General features: G+C 33.8%; 1 protein-coding gene across 1 annotated transcript in view; it reads left to right on the top strand.

Moving 5' to 3' along the window:
* The window catches only part of LOC134616411 (T cell receptor alpha chain MC.7.G5-like), a 78,353-nt gene that overhangs the window by 38,302 nt on the left and 25,333 nt on the right, over positions 1–14,718 (top strand). The gene's annotated exons all lie outside the window — the stretch shown is intronic.

Genomic DNA, 14,718 nt, shown 5'->3' with positions numbered 1-14,718 from the left:
TTATTCAGCGATCAGTCACAGTGTGAAAGGAAATGCACAGAAAATGATTTTTGGCAGAGGAACTCGACTGACTGTCAGCTCAGGTGAGTTTAAATATATATTTAACAAATATTTAGGACATTATGTGCAGAACAACATGATATTATTTTTAGAGCTCAAAATCCAGTTTAACATGTGACGGTTTCGCCATCAGAACAAAGTGAAAGTTCGACTGTTGTAAGGCAGAAACAATGATTAGATCCTAAACCTGTCACAGATTATTTTCTATGAGAGACGTAAAGTTTTCATTCAGAAAAAAAGTTAATTTCAGTGTCAAACATTAAAATATTCTCCTGAACTCGACTGAAAATAAAAACGAATCAAAGAACGTGATCTGTGACTGCAATCTCCCGTTATATTATTTTCATATTATCTGTCAGTGCGGTGCAGTAATGCTGCACCGCTGTGAAGTTTAGAGCCTGTTAACCAGTTTAATTTTGACAGGACTTCATTGTAGAAACAGGCAAAATGTTTTAAACCGAGTCTCCACGTCAGACTGTGGGTGAAGCATTTTAGTCAGCTGTGTGAAACTAAGTGCAGACAAACTGATTCATGGGGAGGAATCCGACTCCTCGTCGGGTGAGATGAAGGTGATTCTTCAAAAACAAACATACACTAAAGAAAGTCTCAGCATTGCTTCCATTTCTGTCTATAATAATGTCTCAGTGAATATTTCTTAATGTTGGTGTTTACACCAAAACAAAAGTAGAAAGACTGTGTGAGGATTTGAGTCAGCTGTCAGTCACTGTGTGAGAGGAAGTGCAGAAAAACTCATCTTTGGTCGAGGAACTCGACTGATCGTTGAATCAGGTCAGTTTAGACTGAAAGTTTCATTAATCTGCTGATAAAAACAAATATCACCACAGGATAAAAGAAAATATGAAATCATTTCTTGTGTTTATGATTTAATGACTTAAACATTTAGTCTAAAGAGAGAGAAATGTAACTGTAACTTGTTTCAACAGTAAAAGCTACATTTGTTTCATAAAGAGAATATTATGAAAACCTTGCACAAGTACATGAAAATAAACATGACAGAGAAAGTTATTTCTTAATCTGGAACAAATATTTTCATGTACTGGCAGCACAAAAGTAAATAAACAAGAAATATTTGAAACATTTGGATTCAGTTTAGTAACAAACAGACAATTAGGCTTAAATCTGTGTCATGGTTTAGTTGACGGTGTGAATACTGGAAGCACAACACTGGTGTTTGGATTAGTCTCTGAGTTTAACACTAGAATCAGTCACAAGATGGAATTTCTATTTGTCATATTCTAATAGTCTAAACACAGCATCAATCAGATTCTTTACAGTTGGTGTGAAAATCACCTGGAACAGTGAAATAGTCTTCAGCTCAGGAACGTTTCGGTCAGGAAAGAATTAAACAGGAGAGATGAACGACACAGAGGCAGAACCAGGTTTTTGTTATGTTGTCTGTCATGGTGTGAATACTGGGGGCGGTTATGGCAAACTGGTGTTTGGATCAGGGACCAGACTGAAGGTCCAGAGCCGTAAGTTTAAATTAAATTATTAAACCTGCTGTAAAGTAGTCTGAGTTTTCTTCTTCTACTAAACTTATTCAGTAGAATCATAAAACATGTTTAATCAGCCTTTCCCTCGATTTGTGATGATGTAACAGTCATACCTAACACAGAGAATGATCTTATAAGTGTTCAGTTAAACTTGTTAGAAATGAACTAAACTGATGGTAGTGTCCATTAATCCAAACAAACAGATACAAATAAACATTAAAAAAATATTTAATATTTAAAAAATGTATTCTTTCTTTTTGGCAAAGTGAAAATAATATCAGAACCATAAGAAATCATGATAACTGTCCACAATCTAACAACTGCATTAAACTTAAAATTAAATAGTTTTAAGAAAATAAATATCATAAACATATTATAGTGAAGCTCAGCAGCTTCTGTGGGCTGATGGTTTTTGCTGAGCTGGTTTGTGCTGTGTGAAGACTGGAGCAGCACAGAAGATGATATTTGGTAAAGGAACTCTGCTGACTGTGGAAGCAAGTAAGAAGTTTCAGACTAACAGACAATAATCAGTCTTATTAATAACTGTTTTCACTTTGACAGGTTAGATTGAATTAGTGACTCAAAGTTCTTTGTCTGATGTTTAATGTTCAGTGAGTAATTAAATAAAAGTCCAAATAAATAGTGTCTGTAGTTGTTAGAAATGTGACTTTTCATATTGCCACATTCAGCTTGGTGATGTTTCAGTAACAGCTGTGAGTTTGGAAAAACGTTTGTGTAAAACAGATGAAATCAAGCTGAAGTCTGAGCAGCTTCAAGCGTCTCGTTGATGTTTCAGCTTGTTGTGTTCTGGTCTGAATACTCAGTGATTTTCTCAGTGATGCTGTTAAATCCTGAGAATATTAGAGAAGAGCGAGTGTGTTGGTGTAGTTGTGCTTTTTGTCAGGCAGTGTGTTGCTGTGTGAAGGGCTCTGGTTTCGATAAAATCTTGTTTGGAACAGGAACTAAAGTGATTGTTGAAACCTGTAAGTCTGCTCATCTTTATCTTTTTATTCTCATTTTAAGCTCATTTACTTACAGTTAAGCTGCAGGCTGGTGTTGGTGCACATTTGGTGTTTAATCAGAAAGTTTCTGCATCAGTCTCATAAATAAACACTTAAAAACTAAAGTTTATCAGGGATGTTCGGCTGTGTTGTGACAGGACATCTGTGCATTCAAAATTAATTTCTTATCTTTAGTTGAAAGACCAAACTCAGAAAACATGAATGTATATTAAGATTATTATATCAGTCTCACACAGACTGAAGTGATGTGTTACAGTTTTTGCAGTGACATTTGTTGCTGTGTGAAAACTGGAAGCTACCAGAAACTGGTCTTTGGTTCTGGGATCAGAGTGACGGTCGAGTCCAGTAAGTTTTACCTCATGTATGTTTTTATTGGACACAGTCAGGTATTTAAAACTAAGCCTTTCTTCCCTCTACATACAGTGAAACAGAGTATATATAAGTTTGTGTAAAAGATAATAAAATGTTCATTTGAGCCTTTTTGAGCTGAGTGATGTGGAGCCGATCTGCACTCAGATTAAGTGTCTGATCAGTAACACTGTGTGAGTACGTCTTCCACCGGAGGATGGAAAACTGTCTTTGGGGAAGGAACCAAACTGATCATCAACAGCAGTGAGTGTGTGCTGGAAATTCATTCAAGTTCAGTCTGTGAAAGTTAGAGTTTGTCAAAGCATAAAGAAGAAACTGACAAAACATTTTAAGTAAAGAAATAAAAAAAATGCTCACATTCAAATTTACATGTATTTTTAAATTTGCATAAAATCACACAATCTGTGATTTCTTGTAAAATGTGCAGTTACAAAAATACAGTAATTACTTCAACTAACAAAAGATTACTCACGGACACCAATACTATATGCAGTATAGTTACTGTAAATATAAATATTTCTACCACAGTTCTGATTAATAATTCTAAAAATAATATGACAGTAGTTAGAAAACTCAGAAATCACGTCTAAGATGAGCTTTTGTTCAGTTGATCATCTGCTACGTTTGTGCTATGAGGCTTCATGTTGTGTGAATACTGGGTTTAAGATGCTTTTTGGAAGTGGAACCAGGTTAATCATTCAAACCAGTAAGTGCTGAAAAATGTTTATTGTTTATTCCTTTTTTAATGGCAAACAAGCAAAATCAGGTTAGATTTGTAAATATCACATTTAAATGTTGACCAGTGTTTACAGCTGAGGGACATTAAATCAGTATGTTCTGATCCCTTAAAGGTCAGAAGATCAGCGAGAAATGTTGATGTTAAATCATCTCTAAATTACAAATATTTCTGTAACATTTATACAGATAAATAAACACAGATAAAGAAAAAAATAGGAAAATACATCAACTGAACAAACTAATGATAAAACACTTTGTTCTTCACTATAGTGAAAATAGCTGAGCTTATGTTTATGATATATGTTAAACTTCTGTGTATTTTTAAATGTAAAGATCAAACACAGAGTTTGGTTCAGCTGATCCTTTCCTGACTTTGTGTTATTGGGCTTCATGTTGTGTGAATGTCGGCTTAGAAAAAATTAACTTTGGACGAGGAGTCAGATTAACCGCTGAGCCGAGTAAGTACTGATACACTTCCATTTATAAGTGACAGTAACAGTCATAGTTTTAAGTTAACTGCAGTAATGCAAACAGAGGTGAAACATCTGCAGTGTATTAGATATAAATGGATTTGAATTTTGGCCACAAAGCAACACCAAATGTTGAAATGCTGGAATATGAAGCAAACTGAGCATTAAGAATAAAATGTTGCTTTTACAGGTACAATTAGAATAACAGTGAAGAGTAAAAACATTCATCAAACATACACGACTAGTCAAACATATCCACTCTGGATCACTTTGAAAGATTTCAATGATCTACAGGAAAATGTCAGAATTTACATTTTGTTTTATTCAGAAAACAATCAGAGCAAATAGAAAGAGGTCAGCTGTCCAAAACTCCAGTTATATTGTTTATTGTTGGCCCAAAAAGTGACTGCAGAGACGTGAAATGTTCATATCTGAAGCAAAGTCTGTTTGCTCTGAAGCCAAAGATCCATCTGTTTAACATACTTCAGATAAATCATGATCACAGTAAAAACATTCACTCGTAATAAACACAACTGACACAAGTGATCGACTTTAGAAGTTTGTTCATGTTTATTCATAAAAAAGTCAAAGAAGTTGATGAACGTATGATGTGCTGAGTTTGTGTTATGGAGCTTCATGTTGTGTGAATCTTGGGCAAAAGATCATCTTTGGAGCAGGAAGCAGGTTAATCATTGAAGCCAGTAAGTGCTGCCATGTCTCTATTTGACTTCTGTTATGGATTCAATTAAAACTTCAAAACAAATATCAGAATAAATATAATGAAGAGATCAAAGTATCAAAAACTAATCAATTAAAATAATTTTTTTCTGTAAATAAATTAGGAAAAACAAAAATTTGCATCAATTGTACGTCATATTGATGTTTACAAGTTTGATTTAGTAGAGCTAAACATGTGCTGAGCCAAATAAAAAATTCTTTCCTTTTTTAAATTAAAGTGGGATCAGTCTGTATGAAGGTTGTGCTGCTGAGCTCAGAGTAGATTTTGTCATGGTTCACATCGCGGTGTGAAGACTGGCTCTTACGGGCGACTGCTGTTTGGATCGGGCAGCACACTGAACGTCCACAGCAGTAAGTTTAACACCAACATCAGTCACAAGATTTCATTCCCAGCAGATATTTGTTTTCAGATTCTAACTGTGAGGACAGATTCTGACCCACAACATACTGAATTACTTCAACATGTTTCTAGTCCAGTTTGTAAAAGCGAGACGCAGAGGCAGCCAGGAACCAGTTTTTGTCACGCTGCCTCTCATGGTGTGAATACTGATTATAATAAGCTGCTGTTTGGATCGGGCACCAGACTGAACGTCCACAGCAGTAAGTTTAATTTTTAAATTAAAGCTACAGGCAACGAACATTAAACACATTTTCATGAGGATGTTCGGACTGAAGGTGAAAAGTTACAGTTTAACTGTGTCTTTGAGTTTTGAGCTGCTCTGTTTTTAGTGAGTGTGAACAGTAAAGGTGAAACGCTGCTGTTTGCTTATTGGTGCTGAACACTGAGTTAGAAACATGTTATCTGCAAACAGTAAGAAACACAGCAGCTGGTGTCGTTTAAAAAATTCAGATTGCATATTAGTCCTAACGTCAGGACATCAAATTGTTCCTGATAAATAGTTTTAAGAAAATAAATATCATAAACATATTATAGTGAAGCTCAGCTGCTTCTGTGGGCTGATGGTTTTTGCTGAGCTGGTTTGTGCTGTGTGAAGACTGGAGCAGCACAGAAGATGATATTTGGTAAAGGAACTCTGCTGACTGTGGAAGCAAGTAAGAAGTTTCAGACTAACAGACAATAATCAGTCTTATTAATAACTGTTTTCACTTTGACAGGTTAGATTGAATTAGTGACTCAAAGTTCTTTGTCTGATGTTTAATGTTCAGTGAGTAATTAAATAAAAGTCCAAATAAATAGTGTCTGTAGTTGTTAGAAATGTGACTTTTCATATTGCCACATTCAGCTTGGTGATGTTTCAGTAACAGCTGTGAGTTTGGAAAAACGTTTGTGTAAAACAGATGAAATCAAGTTGAAGTCTGAGCAGCTTCAAGCGTCTCATTGATGTTTCAGCTTGTTGTGTTCTGGTCTGAATACTCAGAGATTTTCTCAGTGATGCTGTTAAATCCTGAGAATATTAGAGAAGAGCGAGTGTGTTGGTGTAGTTGTGCTTTTTGTCAGGCAGTGTGTTGCTGTGTGAAGGGCTCTGGTGTCGATAAAATCTTGTTTGGAACAGGAACTAAAGTGATTGTTGAAACCTGTAAGTCTGCTCATCTTTATCTTTTTATTCTCATTTTAAGCTCATTTACTTACAGTTAAGCTGCAGGCTGGTGTTGGTGCACATTTGGTGTTTAATCAGAAAGTTTCTACATCAGTCTCTGACTGTGATCATATAACCACACATTCTGTTGCAAATTGTGACAAAGACTACTAAACCCCCCCAAAGTTACCTAAATCAGTGGAAATGTATGTTTGTGTAAAAGATAAAAAAATGTTAATTTGAGGCTCTTTGAGCTGAATGCTGTGGAGGTGATGTGGCTCAGATTAAGTGTTAGGACATAAATACTGTGTGACTACATCTTCTGGTGGAGGACGGAAGATTGTGTTTGGGGAAGGAACCACACTGATAGTTAGCAGCAGTGAGTATCTGTTAAGAGTTTCTAACATTCGCTTGTAGTTTGGTGAAAACTGTTTGGCACAAAGTAAACAAAGTGGATCGAAGATTGTTTATGGAAGTGGAGCCAGGTTAGTCACCGATGCCAGAGGGACAGAAATGTGTTTCTGGATGTGTTTTTGGAATTACAACATGTGATCTTACATATCTGAATATTATCCAGTGTTTCACAGCCGAGTCACTAACCGGCAGAAGAGAGAGAAAAGCCAGATATTTGAATTTTAAATGTCCCTTACAGTCTGAATAATAACAGTAAAAGTGTAGAACTGAACACATGTAACCCAGAAAGCATTTTGTTCTCCACTCAAGTGAAAATAGAGCTTACATTTATCATACACGTAAAACATCTGTTTTTGATGAAAACAAGCTCATTAACCGAGAGCTGAATATTCATGTGTCCAGATGGTGTTTGGTTCAAAACGAGACTCAAAGATAAAATAATTTCTGACAAATGATAATTATAATAATTATGACACTTCAACTTAGAAAAATTGTCAGCTTTAAACATTTTTAAATTTAATGATGATTTTACCTAAAGATATAAACAGATTTGAATCCAGTGGATCAGGTTGAGTTTATGTTCAGGAGCTTCATGTTGTGTGAATACACAAAAGATCATCTTTGGTAGAGGAAGCAGGCTGATCATTGAACCCAGTGAGTGTTGACAGAGATCACTTATTGTATTTATTTACTTGTGTTCTGCATCTATAAACAATTTAAAAGAAAAATGTGTCTGAAAAATTGTGATTGTAACAAAATTGATTAGCACCAAAATAATTTGGCTTTTTTGAAACAAATGAGACAAAACAAACCAGAATTACATTCAATGTTTGAAAAATCATAACCTTAAAGAATCATGTGTAAGGTTTGTCAGTTTGATCCAGTCAATCATCTGCTCCGTTTGTGTGCTGGAGCTTCATGCTGTGTGAATGCTGGAGGTGGAAATAAGATCATATTTGGAAAAGGAACCAAACTAATCATTCAACCCAGTAAGTGCTTATTATACAACATTAATATTAATTTGTAGACAACAATAATGAAGCTAAAGAAGAAACAGGTGAAATTATGAAACTGTCAAACTGACATGTGTGTGTTGCACTTTTACTGTTAAACTGTAGAATCAGTATAATCAAAAATAAACTTTACACACTACATAAATATATCAGATAGTTATAAAAACCTTATAAATGGAGACCATAATGAACACAGGTGAAAATGACCATCTCTAAAATATTTCTTTACATTTTACATTTGATCTATAAAATGTCATCATGTAACTATCAGCTGATTTTCAGTTAAAAAAACAACTGTAGTTGTAAACATGAGCTGGCCAATCACTGACTGCAGTGCAGATGTAATTTTGTAATATTATTATATGTTTTTAACAAAGGAAAACAAAAGCACAAAGACTGTAAAGAAGTATGGCATGTTAACATTAAAAAAAAATGTTACAGTTAAAATTACAGCGTTAGCTGGCTGCGCATGACAACATGTGTTTATGTGCTGGAGCTTCATGCTGTGTGAATACTGGAGGTTTCAATAAGATCATCTTTGGCAGAGGAACCAGATTACTCATTGAACCCAGTAAGTGCTGATACTGAACACAAATATGACTGAAAATCAGAAAAATGTAACTACATGTATTATTGTAAACTGACAGGTAAACTGGTCATTTGAAGTGAAGTTAGTTCAGGTTTAAAACAATATTTACAGCCATTTATGAAGTTTATAACTAAAAAAAGTCTTATCTAATAATAATAATAATAGCAATAAAAAGGAAAATATAAAAATGGAGCTTATACCATACTCAATAACATTGTGATAAACAGCTGTTGAAACATATTTTCAGTGTTTTAATGTAAAAAAAAAAAAACAAACCCTGGTAAGTTCTGACACATATTCAAATATTATTTATATTGAAGTTTTTAAAGGAACTTATAACAGTAGGTGAAATATTTAGAAAATGACACACAGCAGTTTTTCAGTATGATTTTAGTGATTAGACAGATGACTTTCAAACTTTTTTAAGATGCTGTTCCTTTCAATGTATTTGAACAAAATCATAGTGCAAATCTTAGACTTATCTCCAAACTTTTTATTATTTTTTGGAGTTATGTTGCACGTCTGAATACGTCTATATAGCTGTTGATTTTTGCACTGAGGCTTGACACTGTGTGACTTCTGGCTCTGGTGTTGGCAAGATCATCTTTGGCAGCGGCACTAAGCTTTTCATTAATGACAGTAAGTTCAGTTCTTTTGTTTTAGTCATGAAAAATTCAGTACATGGAACAAAATACTTTAATTATTCATTCAGAGTATTAAAAATCATACAAGGTGCAAAAATAAGTTAACATCAGCATCTTAAATGCAGCATTTTCATGTAAAGTATCAAATGTAAAACATGGTTGTGTGAATGGAGCCTGGTTTAGTTTGTCACTGGTTTTGGTCTCAGTGCTTCATGTTGTGTGAATACTGGTACAAATAAGATCACCTTTGGAAGTGGCACCAGGCTGATGATTGAACCCAGTAAGTGTATGAAAGGATCACCCAGAAACATTGTTATTACTGCTAATATTTGGACTTTAATGCATTGTTATTGAAAGACACAAATTTATAACGTCACTGTAATGTAAACAGCAACACTGCCCTCCAGAAGTTTGTTCATTTGGAAATCTTTGAGACAAAAGTAGAGACAGATTTTATTGACTTAATTGATTAACTGAAATGTATTTGTTAAAACAAAAGATTTAGCGTTTAAAGGTCACAATGACACTTTGAGTTTGCTGCAGTCTGTCAGGTTTGTGTGCTGCAGCTTTATGCTGTGTGACATACAGCAGCACTAACAAGCTCATCTTTGGACGCGGCACCAAACTATATGTTAGTGACAGTAAGTAAAATCCTGCTGTTTCAGTGGTGGAAACCATTTTTGTTTAGATTGAAGATCATTGTCTTTCTGTTTTCTGGAGCTCTTGATGTTACTGTGAACATCTTTAAAACAGAGAGTTTGCAGTTTGCTGCAGTCTGTCAGGTTTGTGTGCTGCAGCTTTAGACTGTGTGACTTACAACACAGACAAGCTCATCTTTGGACGCGGCACCAAACTATATGTCAGTGACAGTAAGTAAAATCCTGACCTCATAAAAAAAGCTTTAAAATTTCACCCAAAGTATTAAAACTCAATACAAACAAATCAAAGTAGTAATTAAAAGTATAAAGTTTTAATGTATAAACAGCAGCTTTTTGATTTTCCCAGAAGGCTTTGGTGCAGCTTATTACTCAGTGTTTGTTAACGTGCTTCAGACTGTGAGGATGCTGGTGGAAACAGGGTCATCTCTGGAAAGGGAACAACATTAACAGTTGCACCCAGTAAGTTTTACTGGTCCACATGAAATAATGTTATTACTGACCATACTGTGAAGACCAAACACAGTTTTCTATGGATACATAAAATATCTAAGATCACTGTGACAGTATCATGGCCTTCAGTATCATGTCAGATGAATAATCTGTTTTCTTTTGTTCGTCTGACCAAAGAAGTTTATAAAACCAAATAAGGATTGTTTTATCTTCAGATGTAAAAATAAGATGCAGATCTGAAAATATGGCAGTCATATACTGAGAGGTAACCGGCTATTCTGGAATTAATTTTTACCACATAGCTGATTGAATAGAACCATCTGAACTATAAAGTGAACAGTCTCAGTTGTTAAAATGATGTTTTCTTAAATGTCTGGGTTCAGACGGCCGCTGCTGAGTTTTTGTTGTGTAGCATCACATTGTGTGTCTACTGGAAACCAACGTAAGCTCATTTTTGGAAGTGGAACCAGATTACTGATTGAACCCAGTAAGTGCAGCCACCGATTTAAACATACATAAATAAATTCGTTTTTAAGTACATTTTACCATACAAAATAACAATAATGAAATAATAAAAATGAAATATTGTTTTTCAGGATTTGTTTAGCTGTCAGAATTTGTCATAATAAAATATTTATAGCAGTCGTTAATGTTAAATGAAAGAAAGCAGCTCATGTCTTTGTTTATTAATAATATGATTAATATTAAGCTTATTTGATCTTAATATTCTGCAACAGTCTCCAATGTAAACAAGCGTGGTCCAGTTACTGTCTCTGAGTTTGTGTTATGGAGTTTCATGTTGTGTGAATTCTGGGCAAAAGCTGTTATTTGCAGCAGGAACCAGGTTAACCATTGAACCTGGTAAGTTCTGATACAAATTAAAATATTATTTATATGCAAGGTTTTTAAAGGAACTTGTAACAAAACAAATGTAAGTGAAATATTTTCAAAACCGACAGTATAACGAAGATTTTTCAGTATAACATTTATTACTCAACACAGATCAGATTAAACTTTTGTTGCTGTTCCTTTCAATGCATTTAGGCAAGATTTTAATGCAAACTTTTTGTGATATAAAAGTACAATAAAGTACTTTTATGGACAATAAAGTAGTTAATAATTGCAGAGAATGGCTTATCTCCAAAATTTTTATTGTTATTTGGAGTTACGGTGCAGGTTTGAATACGTCTATATATAGTTCTATATTTTTGCACTGAGGCTTGACACTGTGTGACATCTGGCTCTGCTGTTAACAAGATCATCTTTGGCAGCGGCACTCAATTATTCATTAATGACAGTAAGTTTAATTCTGTTCTTTCAGTTGTGAAAAACTGAGTACATGGAACAAAATACTTTAATTATTCATTCAGAATATTAAAAATCCTACAAAGTTCAAAAATATTTTAACATCAGCATCTTAAATGCAGCATTTTCATATAAAGTATCAAATGTTGTAACATGGTTGCAACAATGTAACATGGTTGTCTGAATAGAGCCTGGTTTAGTTTGTCACTGGTTTTGGTCACAGTGCTTCATGTTGTGTGAATACTGGAGGTGTAACTAAGATCATATTTGGCAGAGGAACCAGATTACTTATTGAACCCAGTAAGTGAAAAATGTAATTACATGTAATATTGTAAACTGTCAGCTAAACTGGTCTTCCACCGGACCACTTTAGGTGAAGTTAGTTCCAGTTAAAAAAATATATATATATTTACAGCCATTTATGAAGTTTATAAAAAAAAAAAAAACATCTAATCTTCTAGTAATAGTAATAGCAATAGAAAGGAAAACATAAAAAATAAAAAGGAGCTTATACCATAGATTAAAGATTCAAAGTGTTTATTGTCATGTGTACAGAAGAAATAGCATTTCTCTGTGCAATGAAATTCTTCCTTTGCTGTCCATACACAAATGCCAAGTTAGGTTAGGTTGAAGGAACAAGATAAATAAGGATAAAAATAATGAAAGATAAATAAATAAGTACAAAAATAAGTAAGTGAAGACAAGTGAGGTATGCAGATGTCGATGTAGATGGATGTACAAAGGAGCTTAATGTGCAAAATGAACTTAATGTGCAATAACATACTCAATAAATTGGATAATAACAGACTTCTCTCCAAAATTAATATCATTTTTGGAGTTATGCTGCAGGTTTGAATACGTCTATATAGTTCTATATTTTTGCTCTGAGGCTTGACACTGTGTGACATCTGGCGCTAATTTTAACAAGATCATCTTTGGCAGCGGCACTAAATTATTCATTAATGACAGTAAGTTTAACTCTGTTCTTTCAGTGGTAAAAACAACAACTTTGTTTATTCATTCAGAGTATTAAAAATTCTACAAAATGCAAAACACCAAAGAAATATTATGATTACTGCTAATATTTTGATTAACTTTAGTGCTTTTTTATTGAAAGACACAAACTTATAACTTCACTGTAATTTAAAAAGCAACACTGCCCAGAAGAACTGTAGATAATAACAGGTGGGAATGACTCATCGCCCAAATTATTATTATTATTATATTATTATTATTGGATTACAGTGCAGGTTTGAGTAGGTCTGTGTAGTTGTAGATTTTTGCACTGAGGCTTGACACTGTGTGACTTCTGGCTCTGGTGTTAACAAGCTCATCTTTGGACGTGGCACTAAGCTTTTCATTAATGACAGTAAGTTCAGTTCAGAAACGAGTTTTTCTTACTTACACATGTACAAGCAGACATGATGTTTGGAGGCCAGGGTTATCTCGTATATTTGATGTGCACGCACAGCTGCTCCTTGATTTATATCCAGACTTATTATCTCAGTGAAGAATACAAACAACATCACCCTGAATGTAAATCACCTCAGTGATACAGAACCAAACTAACAGAGTAATATAGTAACTATTAGGGTAACATTGTAGTCACATTATATTCAGACTCTTTTTATCCATTTGAATGGGATTAACAGTATTTTAGGCTGTATTTGTAAGTAAGTCAGGTTAATGTGCTGAGGCTGCAGACTGTGTGACATACGGCTCTGGTGTTAACAAGATCATCTTTGGCAGTGGCACTCAATTATTCATTAATGACAGTAAGTTCAATTCTTTTGTTTTAGTGGTGAAAAACATGGTTGTGTGGATGGTTTAGTTTGTCACTAGTTTTGGTCACAGTGCTTCATGTTGTGTGAATGCTGGAGGTGTAGCTAAGATCATCTTTGGCAGTGGCACTCAATTATTCATTAATGACAGTAAGTTCAATTCTTTTTTTGGTGTTGAAAAACTGAGTGCATGAAAAAACAACTTTAATTATTCATTCAGAGTATTAAAAATCCTACAAAGTGCAAAAATAAGTTAACATCAGCATCTTAAATGCAGCATTTTCATGTAAAGTATCAAATGTAAAACATGGTTGTGTGGATGGTTTAGTTTGTCACTGGTTTTGGTCTCAGTGCTTCATGCTGTGTGAATTCTGGAGGTGTAGCTAAGATCATCTTTGGCAGAGGAACCAGATTACTCATTGAACCCAGTAAGTGCTGATACTGAACACAAATATAAGTAAAAATGTAATTACATGTATTATTGTAAACTGTCAGGTAAACTGGTCTCCCATTGGAGCATTTGAAGTGAAGTTAGTTCAGGTTAAAAACAACATTTACAACCATTTATGAAGTTTATAAATGAAAAAAAAATCTAATCTTCCAATAATACAAATACTAGCAATAAAAAAAGGAAAACACAAAAAGGAGCTTATACCATGCTCAATAGCATTACAATAAACAGCTGTTGAAACATATTTTCAGTGTTTTAATTTAAAAAAAAAAAAAAAAAAAAAAAAAAAAAATATATATATATATATATATATATATATATATATATATATATATATATATATATATATATATATATATATATGTATATATATATATATATATATATATATATATATATATATATTTCCTAAATGCTTGGCTCACTTGATGCTGAGTTTGTGGTGAAAAACTGAGTGCATGAAAAAACAACTTTAATTATTCATTCAGAGTATTAAAAATCCTACAAGGTGCAAAAATAAGTTAACATCAGCATCTTAAATGCAGCATTTTCATGTAAAGTATCAAATGTAAAACATGGTTGTGTGAATGGAGCCTGGTTCAGTTTGTCACTGGTTTTGGTCTCAGTGCTTCATGTTGTGTGAATACTGGTACAAATAAGATCACCTTTGGAAGCGGCACCAGGCTGATGATTGAACCCAGTAAGTGTATGAAAGGATCACCCAGAAACATTGTTATTACTGCTAATATTTGGACTTTAATGCATTGTTATTGAAAGATACAAATTTATAACATCACTGTAATGTAAACAGCAACACTGCCCTCCAGAAGTTTGTTCATTTGGAAATCTGTGAGACAAAAGTAGAGACAGATTTTATCGGCTTTATTGATTAACTGCAAGTGAAACCTTGTTAAAATGTAGCTTTAAAAAGGTCATGATGACACTGATGTTTCCACTTCAACT

Source organism: Pelmatolapia mariae, linkage group LG18 (genome assembly GCF_036321145.2).
Source record: "Pelmatolapia mariae isolate MD_Pm_ZW linkage group LG18, Pm_UMD_F_2, whole genome shotgun sequence".
Lineage (NCBI taxonomy): Eukaryota > Metazoa > Chordata > Actinopteri > Cichliformes > Cichlidae > Pelmatolapia > Pelmatolapia mariae.
This window is presented reverse-complemented; position numbering and strand designations above follow the sequence as displayed.